Source organism: Vicia villosa, unplaced genomic scaffold, assembly GCF_029867415.1.
Source record: "Vicia villosa cultivar HV-30 ecotype Madison, WI unplaced genomic scaffold, Vvil1.0 ctg.000101F_1_1_3, whole genome shotgun sequence".
Lineage (NCBI taxonomy): Eukaryota > Viridiplantae > Streptophyta > Magnoliopsida > Fabales > Fabaceae > Vicia > Vicia villosa.
This window is the reverse complement of record NW_026705013.1, coordinates 465,249-479,816: the sequence shown is the minus strand read 5'-3', so window position 1 is coordinate 479,816 and position 14,568 is coordinate 465,249. Positions and strand designations below refer to the sequence as shown.

Here is a 14,568-nt window from a genome sequence, read left to right as displayed (position 1 = left end):
AGAAAAAAAGTAAGCATTTAAACGGTCAGTTTTTTAAAACGGCAGGTTTTCCATTTTTTACCAGTTTTGACTGCAAAAATTTTAAAACTATTGATTTTTTTTTTGTTTTTATCGGACTTGACCGCCAGTTTAAATTGGCAATTTTTTATAATAATTTAAGTCACATTTTCATGTTTAGCCACACCAATATATAATGTCTGGATCCGTCCCTGCCGTGCTGACTAATAAATCCGGTGCAATGAGTTATTTGGTCTGAATGTGAAATGGAACAGACAACAAAATGAGCAGGACGGTTGCGGAAAGACGTACAGGAACCTAAATCTATAGTGGAACATATGTTTCACATGGGTTTGGTGGCTCTCATTGCACTGGATTTTCCTGGCATTGACCGAGATAAGTTAATATCGTTTTTATTTCGTGGTTCATAATCATATATATGTGAAATCTTTTACTGCATATGTTTAGTGAAACTTAGTTTTTCTTTTCTTTCCTCTTCAATTTAGGTGTGTCACAATGGTTGTTATTCACAATATTGCAGAAGGTGTATACAAAGGGAGCTTCTGTGAAGCATTTGTGTAAAGATGTATTCAAAGGGAGCTTCCGTGCAGCCTGCTTTGTATGAAGGGAGCTTCTGTGCAGCCTTTTTAAATTTGTATGAAGGGTGCAACTGCAATAACTGAAGCTGAATCAGGTTACGACCATCACCGACTTTTTTATCGAATTGACAAACATAAACAGGATAAAAGACATTCTCTATGGCAAGAAACTGTCCCTAAAGCTGACGTTGTTAACGAAGCCATGTCGGGGATTCCTGTCATTGTGGCTTGTCTTCTTAGTTTTAATGTTGTCCCTAAAGCCAACGTTTGTCTTCTTAGTCATTGTGGTTTGTCATACAGGGAACCGAATCAGCTTTTACAGTGCCCGAGTACGACTTGAAATATGCCGCTGGTACTATTTTATATCTTTGTTGAGCTTTTTATGTGTGTGGTTCGCATCAGATTCATTTTCTGTTTTACAATGAAAGAAGTCCTTATAATGATTCATTTTATGTAGCCACTATTTCACTATAATTTATTATAAATCACATATCACAGAGCAATAGAAGTTCTGTTAAATTTCCTCTACAGTATAGCGGCGCTGTTGTAGCCACTATTTGACTATACTTTTTAATAAGGCTGATTTGCTTGATGCTAATTAAGATAACTACGAGTTGCTTTAACTTCTGCAGGTTGGAATGGCTGCTACACTAGCATCTGTTCCTAATGTTCCTTTGACTATTCTTAACAAGGTATTCCAATAAAATTCTCTAACAAATTTGCTCTGTTTGGTGTGTGTGTGTTTTTCCATAGTGTCATTGATGGTTACCATATCTTTTATTAACATTAGAATTTCTTAATTGATATTTTCAACTTTTATAAATATATATATATATATATATATATATATATATATATATATATATATATATATATATATATATATATATATATATATATATATATGTTTGCGAAACTTCTCAAGGGACTGTTGGATTGGCAATTTGGGTCCCCCCGGTGACAAACCAAGCGAAGGAGAGTGATATACCTGATAAAAGAAGTCTGTCAAGAGGATATTCTTCCATTTCATGTTCTGAAGATAATGATTATGGCAATGGGTTGTTGTACTACTTACTACCTATGATTGGAGCAGTATATATATTTATTTATATGTCTAATATTGAATTGTTGTTATTTTAGTGAGATTCTTTTAATGTATACTCTGTCAATGCTTAATGCTGATAGCTATACTCTAGCATTTACACCATGTATTGCTACTTTTCTTCTTAATTAATTTGATTATTAGGTACTACTTATTTAGACAAATTCTCCTATGTGAAAATTATCTAAAGGCTTGAACTTGTCTGAATATTTTTATGGGCATAGGAAAAGAATGAAAAAGGCTTGAAGTTATTTAGACAAATTCTCCAATTACTACCTCACATTGAAAATCTCTTATACTAATTAATCAGAATAAAATAATGTGAAAGTAGTTATTACTTTAGCATACTAAACAAAACAAATACAATAAATTAGAAGAATATTGACAATTTCAAATTCTAATATTAAATGGTGATAAGTGTCAAAATGTCAATTTTTTTTAATTTTTTAGGTAAAACAATTTTGTTTTACATATTTAGATTTTTATTACATTTTAAAATAATTATTTTGTTAGTTAAAATATATTTATATACGGAATAAAATATTGAAATAAATTTATTATCTCTTTAAGAAAATTTTGTCTTTTTTCCATTTCATTTTTTTATTATTTTATTACATTTTAAAAACAAAAGCGTGTGTATAATATCACTACCCGTGCGACGCACGAGTACTAGACATTTTTTTATATATTTAATTATTATTCTTTCACAGAGATCAGATATTTTTTTTATATATTTAATTATTATTTTTTCACAAGTACCAGACATTTTTCTATTAAAAAAATATACATCTGAAACAAATGCGCTTCCCGCTAAGATAACGAAGTATTAATCTAATTATTTTTATATAAAAAATAGAATTTATGATTTAAATATTTTTGATCAAAAATGATATACGGAAAAAAAATTATTATTGATCTAAATATTTTTATATACGAAAATTTAATATTGATCCAGATATTTTTGATAACGATACCTAAACAAAAATAATATTTGTACACGGAGACATAAGTTATTGATCAAAATATTGATTATTAACGGGACATGAAGTTACTTAGCAAAATATTTATTTTATTAATCATATATTCATTATTAATTTTTTACGGATAACCAAACATTTTTTATTAAAAAATATACATTTGAAACAAATGCGCGTCCCGTACTAGAACCCGTGCGAACGCACGGGTTTGTTATTAATTTTTTATAAAACCCAATTTAAAAATGCAAATTGGTTTTAATTTGGATCAAAACCGGTTTAAATTGGTTTTTAATCAAAATTGATTTGTAAGTAAATTGTATTGTATCTTCTATTAGAATTTTTTGATACTGTATAACTTTTTTTTCTTTTCTTTTCGATAAGATGATATTGTGTAACTTAATTGCTGTACATCACAACCTCCCCTTTCTTTTAATTGCATGGATGATTATTTATTTATTAATCGTCTGGCTTATGAATTATTCATTATTTTCTCGTGCTTTTTTAAGACAAATTAAAATAAAAAATGACTTAAATAAATAAAAAATTCAGATAATTGCAAATGAATTATTCTGATCAGTTGATGTCGCTTTGTGAACATTCTAGCTTGACATCCTTAAAAAAAATATATTTTTTAAGACATTCTGATCTCCTATTTTATTTTTCTTTAATTTATGAAACTTCAGTCATGTTATAAATATTAGAAATCATGTTGTAGAATAAAATAAATAATTTAAAGGATCAAGCAGTGTTTTAAAAATTGGATTGAAAAAAATTAGAACATAGTAAAAAAAAAAAAAAACTTAAAAAATAAGCAGTGTTTTAAAAATTGAATTGAACTAGTCGGTCGAACTGGAAATTGTAAGATCGGTCTGGTTTGATTGTTGGATCGTGTATATTATTGAATCAGTGAAAACCAATTAGAATTGATCAAAACTAATAAAAATCGATGAACCCGACAGTTTTAAAAAAAATTCGGGTTAAATGCATATGTTTGATTTTTTTTTAAAATAAAATTAAAATATAAATAGACTTTGTTTAAGACTTATTTGGAACAATTTTTTTGCAATTTGAGATTGTTCAAAATTTATTGGAATATAGGTGATGGTAGCCAGATAAAAGTGATGAATGAACCTTGGATTAGGGGAAGAGGCGAAGGTTGTATAAAAGGGCCGCAACAACAAGGTGTCTATAATATGTATGTTAAAGATTTATTGTTACCTAACACTAAACAATAGAATATGGGGTTGATCAGTGAATTGTTTGATTGTGTAGGAGCGGAAGATATAATTCATGTTCCGTTGGTGGAGGATGTTACTGAAGATAGATTGATATGGAAGGAAGAAACTAATGGTCAATATAGCGTTCGTTCAGGTTATCGTGCTTGGAAGAATAGTAAGAAGTCTTGTAACCCGGGGATTGGCGTGGAAGATTGGAACGGCCTATGGTCTATACTCGCTCCCCCTCGAGTTAAACATCTTCTTTGGCGGATATGTAAGGGATGTTTGCCTTCCCGGGTCCGTCTAAGTCATCGTCAGGTTCCTTGTCCCACAAATTGTCACTTTTGTGGCCTTACGGAGGAGGATGATTGGCATATATTTTTTGGGTGCTCGGAAACTATCTCATTTTGGAGGGCTGCAGGTTTGTTTGATTTTGTTGCACCTCTCCTTCATCGTCATAATGATATTAAATCCCTTATTTTGTATGTGTGTAGTAAGGAGGATAGGAAGGTGGCCGGGAGGTTTGCGTGTATGGTTGAGATGTTATGGAAGAATAGGAATGACTTCGTTTGGAACAATGAGAAGGAGGAGGCGTCTAGGCTTGGGTGGTTAGCCTATCATAAGTGGCAAGAATGGTTTTTAGCTCAAAATTCTCAAGTTAATGAGGCTGCCCCCTATCAATCTTCATTGGATTCCGCCTTCATCTGGTTGGCTCAAGTGCAATGTCGACGCGGGTTTTAATCGCAATCAAGGAACTACTAATAGAGGTTGGTGTATCCGGGATAGTGTTGGAAACTTTGTTAATGCGGGTGTGGCTTGGGATTTTGGTTCTTTGTCCATTCTTGAAGCGGAGGCTTTGGCGTTGAAAGAAGCCATCCAAGGAGCCTCAACTCTTCATCTTGAACGGATTGTATTTGAGAGTGACTCACAACAAGTTGTAAAAGCAATCCACTCCAATATGTTGGAAGGTTCGGATTTTAGTTTTATTATTCGTTCTATTTAGAAATTGTTACTCGATTATCCAAACTTCGAGGTAGAGTTTGTTAAGCGTCAAGCGAATATGGTTGCCCATTGTTTAACAAAGGCGGCCAATTCTTAGTCTCGACGTAGTTTTATTGATTATTTACCTCATTGTATTGCTACTATTTTATTGAATGAAAGAAGTTAAGTTTGCTTTGGTCAAAAAAAAATTTTTTATTGGAATTTGTATTTTTATTATGTACTAAAGACCAATTTAATCAAGTTTAGTTATGCAGTTAGATCAGTGACTCAGTGGTTCGGTCAATGAATCAATGATTTAGTACCCTCACCGATTTGATTATCGGTTTAACTTTTAAAAGACAAAAAATACAACTTAATTAGGATTAAAAAATTATTGGTGCTATAGAGATAAAAAATATATATTTAATTAAAAAAATTATATAGAAATTAAAAATAGATTAAATTAAATTATATTAAATTAAAATGTTATACTGAAAGAACATAATGTTCTTAAGAATATATTTTTAACTACAGTAGTAGTTTGAATGAGTGAACGCAGTGTTATGTGGATTGACTATTCATTTACGCCATATTCATCTGGTTTTATGGATAACAACCGGTTATTAAAATTGGAAACCGATTTTTTCTTTTAGCAACAAAATGGGTTTGGAGCAGTTTTCATCCAAAACATTTTGGACTTTTAATAATGGTGCACTGAATTTTTTAAATTGGTTCTTATAAACCAGTTTTTTTGCACACCCCTAGTTGAAAGTGTGGAATAGGAATGTGTTTGGTTCTCTGGATATTCATGTTGATGAAGCTCTCAAGAAGTTGAATGCCTTAGATGCTCTAATGGCAGCAGGTGATGTGTGGTGGTGCACAAAGAATAAAGATGATGACAAAGAGAATAACGGCGCAAAGATCAATGAGAGAGAATAAGGTTGTTGATAATAAATGATAGCTACTACAAGGCTATTTATACAAAAGAAAATTCTTACCACGTAGGCCCTAACAGACTAAACTTAGTGAACAAGTTTAGGTACAAACAGTACAATACTAAGAAATACTAAAGTACCCTTACTACTAAACAGCTAAGCTAATGGGACCCAGAAGGTAATAGCTTCTGGTCAACATTCTGAGTAACCATCAGAAGATCAGCCCACATCAGAACTTCTGATGTTCATCTTCTGAATATTGAATTACTCTTCAATACCATCCCTTAATTCATATTCTTCAATCAAAGTTGACAACGCCAATTCCATCCCTTAAGAGCAGAAATTGATCCGTCTTGATCGCCTTCGTCAGAACATCAACCATCTCCTTCTGGGTGCTGCAGTGCACAACTTCTAATGTTCCATTCTGGACTTGGCTTCTCAAGAAATGATACTTAGTCTCAATATGCTTGCTTCTTCCGTGTAACACCGGATTCTTGGCAAAATTGATTGCAGACTCATTATCAATCATCAGCTTCAGAGGCTTCTTCACTTTAATCTTCAGATCTTCTAATAAGTTCAAAAGCCACACAGCTTGACATGCAGCTACAGCGCCTGCGATGTACTCAGCTTCACAGGTTGACAGAGCAACAACAGGTTGCTTCTTGGAACTCCAAGAAATAGGACCTCCCAGAAACATGAACAAATATCCAGAAGTACTCCTTCTATCAACTCTGTCTCCACACCAATCAGAATCAGAATAACTCAATAACTCTGATTCTTTCTTTCTCCCAGAAGGAAACAATATGCCATACTTCAGAGTTCCCTTGACATATCTCAAGACTCTGACAGCTGCTTGGTAATGGGACCACTTAGGTTTACTCATGAACCTACTAACCAATCCAACTGCATAACATATATCAGGCCTGGTATTACACAAATACCTTAGAGAACCAACCAGCTGTTTGAATACCGTAGCATCAACATCTTCACCTTCAGAATCAGAGTCCAACTTCTGATTCGTTTCTGATGGTGTAACAGCAGCTTTGCAATTCTCCAGCTTGAATTTCTTCAGAAGTTCTAACTCATACTTCAGCTGATGCAGAATGATACCATCTTCTGAGTACATAATCTCCATCCCTAGAAAATATGACATTTTCCCAAGGTCTGTAATCTCAAACTCATTCATCAGCACCTTCTTGAACTTCATCAGATCTTCTAGACAACTCCTCGTAAGCAATATGTCATCAACATACAGACACAACAGAATCATATTGCTTCCAGAATGTTGCACATAGACTCCATATTCCATCTCACACTTCTGGAACCCTTGCTTCTTGAAAAATGAATCAATCTTCAAATTCCAAGCTCTGGGTGCTTGCTTCAATCCATACAGAGCTTTGTGTAATTTGTACACCATCCCTTCCTTATTCGTTTTCACAAAGCCAGGGGGTTGTGACACATATACCTCCTCTTGTAATGGACCGTTCAGAAAAGCAGACTTTACATCCAGATGCATTAAGGACCAACCTCTGTTCGCAGCTAACGCAATCACCAGTCTAATTGTTTCATGTCTAGCTACAGGAGCAAACACCTCAAAGTAATCTAGTCCAGGTTTCTGAAGAAAACCTCTAGCCACTAGCCTCGCTTTGTGCTTACCAATTTGTCATACCCCGAAATTTACCCAATTTAATTTGCATCTGTCAATTTACTAAAAGTGTTAAAAATTAAGAGCCACAGGGTTTAATACACCTATTATTAAACTCGCTCTCTTATAGAACGCCCGTGTAAATTGATGGAGGTGAATATCAAATATTTGAGGCCCAATTTATTTGGCCCATTTATCCCTTTGGGTTGTCACTTGGTTCTTTGATTATATTTTACCATTTCTATCTTTAGGAACAAACATTGTTGCTAATTATTGTTATGGTTTAGTATTAGTGTTAATTAAGTTAATGTTAGTATTAATTTAATGAGTACATTAGTATTAATTTAATCATGTTAACATTAATATTAATTTGATTATTATTAGTACGTTGGCTAAAAATCAGTGCTACTGAATTTATTAGGAACTAGTATTGTTAATCGTATTTATAGTTATAAATTATGTAATGATTTATTAATTAATTAAAGGGGTTAAGTGTGTGTTTGTTGGGTTTTTTTTGGTTGTTGTTGTCTGGGCCGAAAAAAAGAAGAAGAAGAAGAGGATAAAGAGATAATGGGTTGGGTCGAGTTTTGTGCATGGACCAGGAGTAGTGGACCGGGTCAAACCGACCCGGCCACTATTCATCTTCCCTTTCACCCAACGGCCGCCGCCGTGATACAAACCCTAGATCTAAGTTTGCCCAGGCCCAAAATCTGCAAATTAATTCGTTAATACACAATCTCGGATAGAATCAATCAACAAAATACAATCAAATCTTAACAAAATCGGAATCGGATTAAAATCAAACAATATTACAACGAACTTGAATAAAATCAAATCTCTAAAACTAATTTTGAAACAAATACAATCTTTCCTAAATTAATCTAAAACCCTAAGGCTATAAAACGAAAAAGAAGAATTAGAAGAGAGAGGATCGAAAAATTTCTCCAGAAAACCCTAAGCACCGCCGCAAGAATATTGGTCCTCGATCTTCGAACCTGCAAAGCAAAGAACGAAGAGGTTAGAACGAAGGAGCTTACACGTTCTTGAATTCAAGATTTAAGGTAACCTTCATCGACTTAGCTTAGGACTTCGTTTTATCGCATGCTTGTGTGTTGTTTTTCTTGTTTGAATCGGTTGCATGTTTGAATCTGGGGTTATTATCGGAATCTGGGTTTAATTTAGGGTAGGGTTCATGTTACTCTGGGTTTTTGTTTGAATACATGAATATTCCGGTGGACATTCAACCGGAATCTGGGGATTCACGGCGGTTTGTGGTGGTGTGCGGTGGCTATTCTTGTTTTTAGGGGTTTTCTGGGTAAGTGCTTAGAGAGAGGCGAGAGCATGAGGGAAGGGAGAGAGAGTTTAGAGAGAGAAAAGGAAAGGAAAAATGAGAGAGGAATTTTGTGTTTCTTTGGTTAACCCTCTCCTAGCCGTTGGATCTTCGCCATTTGTCCTCCTATGGACATTTGGCAGCATCTCTGAATATGATTCAGAGTGCTTCACTTACCATGCACCTTCAGACCCAAACACATGTAGGTCACAAGATCTAAATCAGACGGTCCTGATCTTGATCTCCCACCAAAACCTATACGCCCTCACCACACTCGACCATCTGGATGCAAAAAGCTAATGGGCTCAGCCCGTTTGCTATTAACACACCCTCTTTCCTATCCTAAAGAGAAAACGCACCCCCTGGTAATAAACAAAAAATAAAATTCAATTAAAAAACTTTGGATTTGTTTAATAGTTTATTGGTAAGTGATTAATTAAAATTTGTTCATTTTTATTCTAATAATTCATCAATTAATTCTTCAAATTTTGGTTAATGATAATTAATTATTTAAATAAACTTTTGAAATTTGTTTGATTATATTTTTAACAACTTAGCTTAATTTCTCCTCAAACCGACTAAATCTATTAGTCGTATTAGACGAGAAATAAAATTGTATGATTAATGTATAACTTACTTACTTTCATAATTCTCTCCTCGACCCGATTGAAACTATCAGTCGCTTTAGACGAGAGATAAGGATACCTAAATTAAAACACAATTAATTTGCTGCCTGCGATGATCGAATTTATCGACCTGAGTAACCAGCAAATGATTATAAATCTGTTAGCTATACTGATTGAATCTATCAATCACCGCATCTAACAGTAACAAATTAAATCAAGGTTGTACGCCAACCTCAAAATACTGTCACCCCTCAAATCAAATTCAAACTACGATAGGCCATTCAAAGAGCCTCTAAAAAAACAATTTCAAATACAAATTCAATCTTAAGGCGTACAACCTTGTGCCCGAACTACGTGGACTCTGATCCTCCATAAGGAGGTATGTAGGCATTTGGTAACAAGGCGAGTCTCCCCCCCTAAAATCTCAATTCAGTTTTAAATCATAATTTTTACCCGTTTCATTTCATTAGCTATAAACCTTACCTTTTGCCATAAACCATTATCTTTGAAATGTTAGCCTTTAGGAAAGGGTCGAGGGTGCCTAACACCTTCCCTCGACCTGATTATAATAACTTACCCTGAATCTCACATTACTGCGTAGGGTTTCCTATTCGCCCTTCAGAATAGGTGGCGACTCTAAAAGTCTAAATTTTTAGGGCAGGTTGCTACAGCTGGCGACTCTGCTGGGGACACACATATGGTGAATTATTATGCTCCTAAGGCTTGAGAGGGTTTAGGTTTGTGGTTTAGGGTTTGTGGCGCATTTTAGGGTTTGGCAAACTTGCCACGTTTAGGGTTTGGGGGAAGGTTTATCTTTTTAGTAATGATTTTTAATTATTTATTTATTTATTGTTTTTTATTAAATATTTATTTGCCATATTTGCATTAAATGTTAATTGTTATATAATTTGCATTATTGGGTATATTTTACTGCTGTTAAGCTTAAGCGTGGGGATTATAATAATGACCAGAGGGGAATTACATCGCCTACGAGTCTTATTATAATTCCACTCAGAGTGGGTTAAATATTCGGAAAGTTCTGATACGAGGCTCGACCTTGTTGAGGGGTGGACTGGGTAGTTAGCTGATCTCTCTGGGAACTAACCCCTAAAATTCGAACCTCATGGACCAATGAGTTGTTCTAAAATCCAAAGAGACAAAAAGTCTCGGCGGCTACGAATGATCCCATGAGACCTCCTAGAACTTTCCCATGGGAAGGGTAGGCTCCCGAGCCGTTATGTCGAACCTATGAACTTAGGGCCTATGTGATTATATGTTGAATATATGCTTATTATTATTATTATAATATTGTGTTTTTTTGTATAATTATTTGCATGCATCATACATCATATGCATATTTTTATCATGTCTTATCCACAGGTGAAAAAAAAGAGGAAAAAAAAGAAGAATAAAAAAAATAATAATAATTCTTTTTGGTGAAAATTCAGGAAAAATGAATGCTAAGAAGCCTATTGTCCACCTCACCGTCTCAGTGCCTGACATCAAGAAATTGAGAAATATAAGGGATAAGATGTCATCAACTGCTTTGAACAGGTTTGAAGGCCGTTATGGAGATATTTTGGACTTGCTCAAGGTTAAGGTTCAAGAAGAAGCAATCACCGCTTTGATCCAGTTTTATGATCCGCCGCTCAGATGTTTCACTTTTCAGGATTTTCAGTTGACTCCTACTTTGGAGGAGATGGATGCTATGCTTGGGTTTTCAAGAATTAAAAAAGTATTTTATACAGGTGCTGGAAAAAGGGCTGAAATGTCTGATTTAGCCAAAGCTTTGGAAGTGCCCGTTGCGGATTTAGAAGCTAATCACAAAACCGATGGAGGAATACAAGGAATTAAAAGAACTTATTTGGAAGCTCAAGCTATGTCTTATGCTCAAAAGAAACAATGGGACATTTGCGGACATTTTTTGGCTCTTTTAATTTTTGGTATTGTTCTACTGCCTAATAAGGCAGAATATGTTGATGATGCTGCTATTCATGTCTTCACCTCCTTCAGAAATTCAAATGAGGATCCAACTCCTACTATTCTTGCTAATATTTACTATACTATCCATGATCGGTATGAAAAGAAAAGGGGAGCGATATCCTGTTGTCTTCATTTACTATACTCTTGGTTGACTTCTCACCTTTACAAGGCTAGCTATTTAATCAAAGATTTGACTAGGCATGAATGGTCTCAAAAGCTAAGAGCTCTCAATGCGGATTCTATCTTCTGGTTTGCAAGGAAATTAAATTCTGAAAGAATTATTTATAAATGTGGAGAATTTAATAATGTACCTTTAATGGGAACTTTGGGCTGTATTAATTATAATCCCGTGCTTGCATTGCGCCAATTGGGTCATTCTATGGATTGTGAGCCTTCCGATCAACAAGTGGAAGGATTAATTTTGCATGATAATGGGAAAGGAGAACCAAGAACATTAAAGAAAATAATTCAAGCTTGGAAGCATGTTCAAACAAAGAACTATGGACCGAAGAATATTGTTGCTAAAGAACCTTACACTAGATGGGTTCAAGAGAGAGTTGGAAAGATTTTGCTACCTTTTGTTGTGGATCCCACGTACAAGCCCGATTCTCCTAATCCTATTTCTCTATCCATCGAAGAGATAGAAAGAATCAACGCTGCCCTAGAGGCATCCCGTAAGGAAAAGGAAAAATTAGAGCTTGACATACATCGACTTTCCAACGAAAAAAGCCAACTACGCTTCGATCTTCAGGAAAAGAACCAAGAGCTTCAAGCTGCTAAGGAAGAGAATGATAGACAAAGGAATAAAAGAAAGCGAGCAACCGAAGGAGTTCTAAGTGCTAATTTTAATCTAGAAGCACATAATGAGAGGTTGGCACAAGCGGATATAGAAATTTCAAGGTGGAGAAGGCGCTATGAAAAGGCTTCCCATGACAAAGCGGAATCTGAGAAAAATCTAGAAGCTGTGGTCTTTGAATTAACAGATAGAACTAAAGATCAAGAGGTGGAAATAAGGGATTTAAAGTTTGATCTTCAAGAAGCCCGCAATTCTGGACAAGAAGAACGCACAAGAAGATTGGCCGCGGAAGAAGCACTTTTACAGCGCACCGATGAGCGTCATAGAGCACTTCAGGCTTTGGCTTTGCTTAGGCAATTACTACTAAGGCAAAAAGAGTTGTGCGATGCTGCAAGGGATGAAAGGGATTATTGGGAGAGACAATACACAATTGTTTCTACAGCTTATGAGCATGTGAGTATGGTTCCTAAGATGCTTAAAGACTATGAGAAATGTCGTGACAATTATGACAAGTTGGTCTATTTGTGCAATGATTTAATCCTAGACATTCCAAAGAGCTTAGCAAAGGCGGAATCATCTCTTATTATCCTTCCTAAAGAAGTCAAAGAATTCATGGAGCTTTGTAGAGACATAGTGGACAAATTCAAGGAGGACATTCATAGGCGTTCTTAGATATTTATTAATTTTTACTTTAAATTTAAAAGTCTTATTTCTATTGATGTTTATTTCTTTCCGCAAAGTTGAACAATCTTAATTTGTACTTTCTTTAAAGTAATTTTAAATTAATAAAGTGTGTTTATTTCCGTATTATTCGATTTCTTTGCAATTTTTCACCAAAAAGGACTATTCAAAAAAAGGGTTCCTACTAAAAAAAAACAAAACAAAAAAAACAAAAAAAAAAGAAATAATATATATATATATATATATATATATATATATATATATAGACATATATGTTAATATATAAATATATATAAATATATTATAATAACAATGTGGATAAGACTTGAGCATAGCATTTGCATATCATTCATAGCACGCGTAGCATTGCATTTCTTTTCAAAACATTAAAAGGAAAACTATCTTCATCTCCAGTCACGCCATTGCAACCCGATCACTCATCCAGACCAGAGCTCAGAAGAAGAAAGCAATGGAATAACTAGAGCAGAACCAAGCCGCCCTTCGCGAAGAAATGACCCAACTGAAAGGCACCGTTGAGGACCTCAAGGGAGGAATGGCCCAAATGCTGAGTTTTATGAAAGACCTCAAGGATAGACAAGATAAGGCTAAGGAAGTTCAGGATCAGTATGAGGAGATACCTCAGGATGGCAACCCATTGTTAGGGTATGTTCGAGGCCATGACCCTCATAAAACCAATGCTCCCGCATCTAAAAGGGTCATTACGACCCATGAAGAGGGAGAGGCTTCTCGAGAAGGGTTTATTCCTACTGCTCAGAAAGAAGGGACGTCTCGCACAGTCCGCATTCCTATCAACAATCCGCTTAGGGATGAGGACTACTTGGATCTACAGTATGGGGACACTAATGACACAGACCAAGTTCCCCAACCAAAGCTGAACTCTACTAATTCCAGAGAGGATTCTAAAGACAGTGGACAAATCAAGGCACTGGAAGAGAGACTGAAGGCTGTGGAAGGGTATGATGCTTTTGACGTGGATACTTTTGAGATGAGCTTGGTCCCAGATCTAACAATTCCGCACAAATTCAAAGTTCCGAACTTTGAGAAATATAAGGGACTCACCTGCCCGAGGAATCACTTGCGCATGTATGTGCGAAAAATGGCCGCTTATGCTCACGATCAAAAACTGATGATTCATTTCTTCCAAGATAGTTTGAGTGGAGCATCGGTCGACTGGTACATGCAGTTAGAAAAGTCTCATATCCGAAGCTGGACCGACCTTGCTAACACATTCCTGAAGCAATATAAGTACAATTTAGACATGGCGCCCAATCGGATGCAACTCCAAAATTTGTCACAAAAGAAAGAGGAATCATTCAAAGAGTATGCACAGAGGTGGAGGGAAATGGCTTCCCGAGTTCAACCTCCCCTGTTGGAAAAAGAGCTGGTGGATATGTTTATGGCTACACTACAAGGGCCATATTACGATAAGATGGTTGGAAGCGTGTCATCAGGATTTTTAGACTTGGTAGTCATCGGTGAAAGGATTGAGAACGGAATCAAGAATGGAAAGATACAAGGGGCATCGTCTGGATCCTATCAGGCGAAGAGGCCTACCCCCAACTTCACAAAGAAGAAGGAAGGAGAGGCTAATGCTGTAGGGCATCAGGAGAACAGACCTCCCATGTCATATCCACCACAACAAAACCGGTTTCAGGGAGGACAGAGGAGATTCGATCCG

At 35.3% G+C, this 14,568-nt stretch overlaps 1 long non-coding RNA gene across 1 annotated transcript; it reads left to right on the top strand.

Annotated features, from left to right (window-relative positions):
- Positions 1–218: 218 nt before the first annotated feature.
- LOC131624088 (uncharacterized) lies at positions 219–1,706 on the top strand. Its single transcript, XR_009290450.1, has 4 exons — positions 219–397; positions 504–948; positions 1,229–1,288; positions 1,522–1,706. It is a non-coding gene; the product is annotated as an uncharacterized LOC131624088 (long non-coding RNA).
- The last annotated feature ends 12,862 nt before the right edge of the window (positions 1,707–14,568 follow it).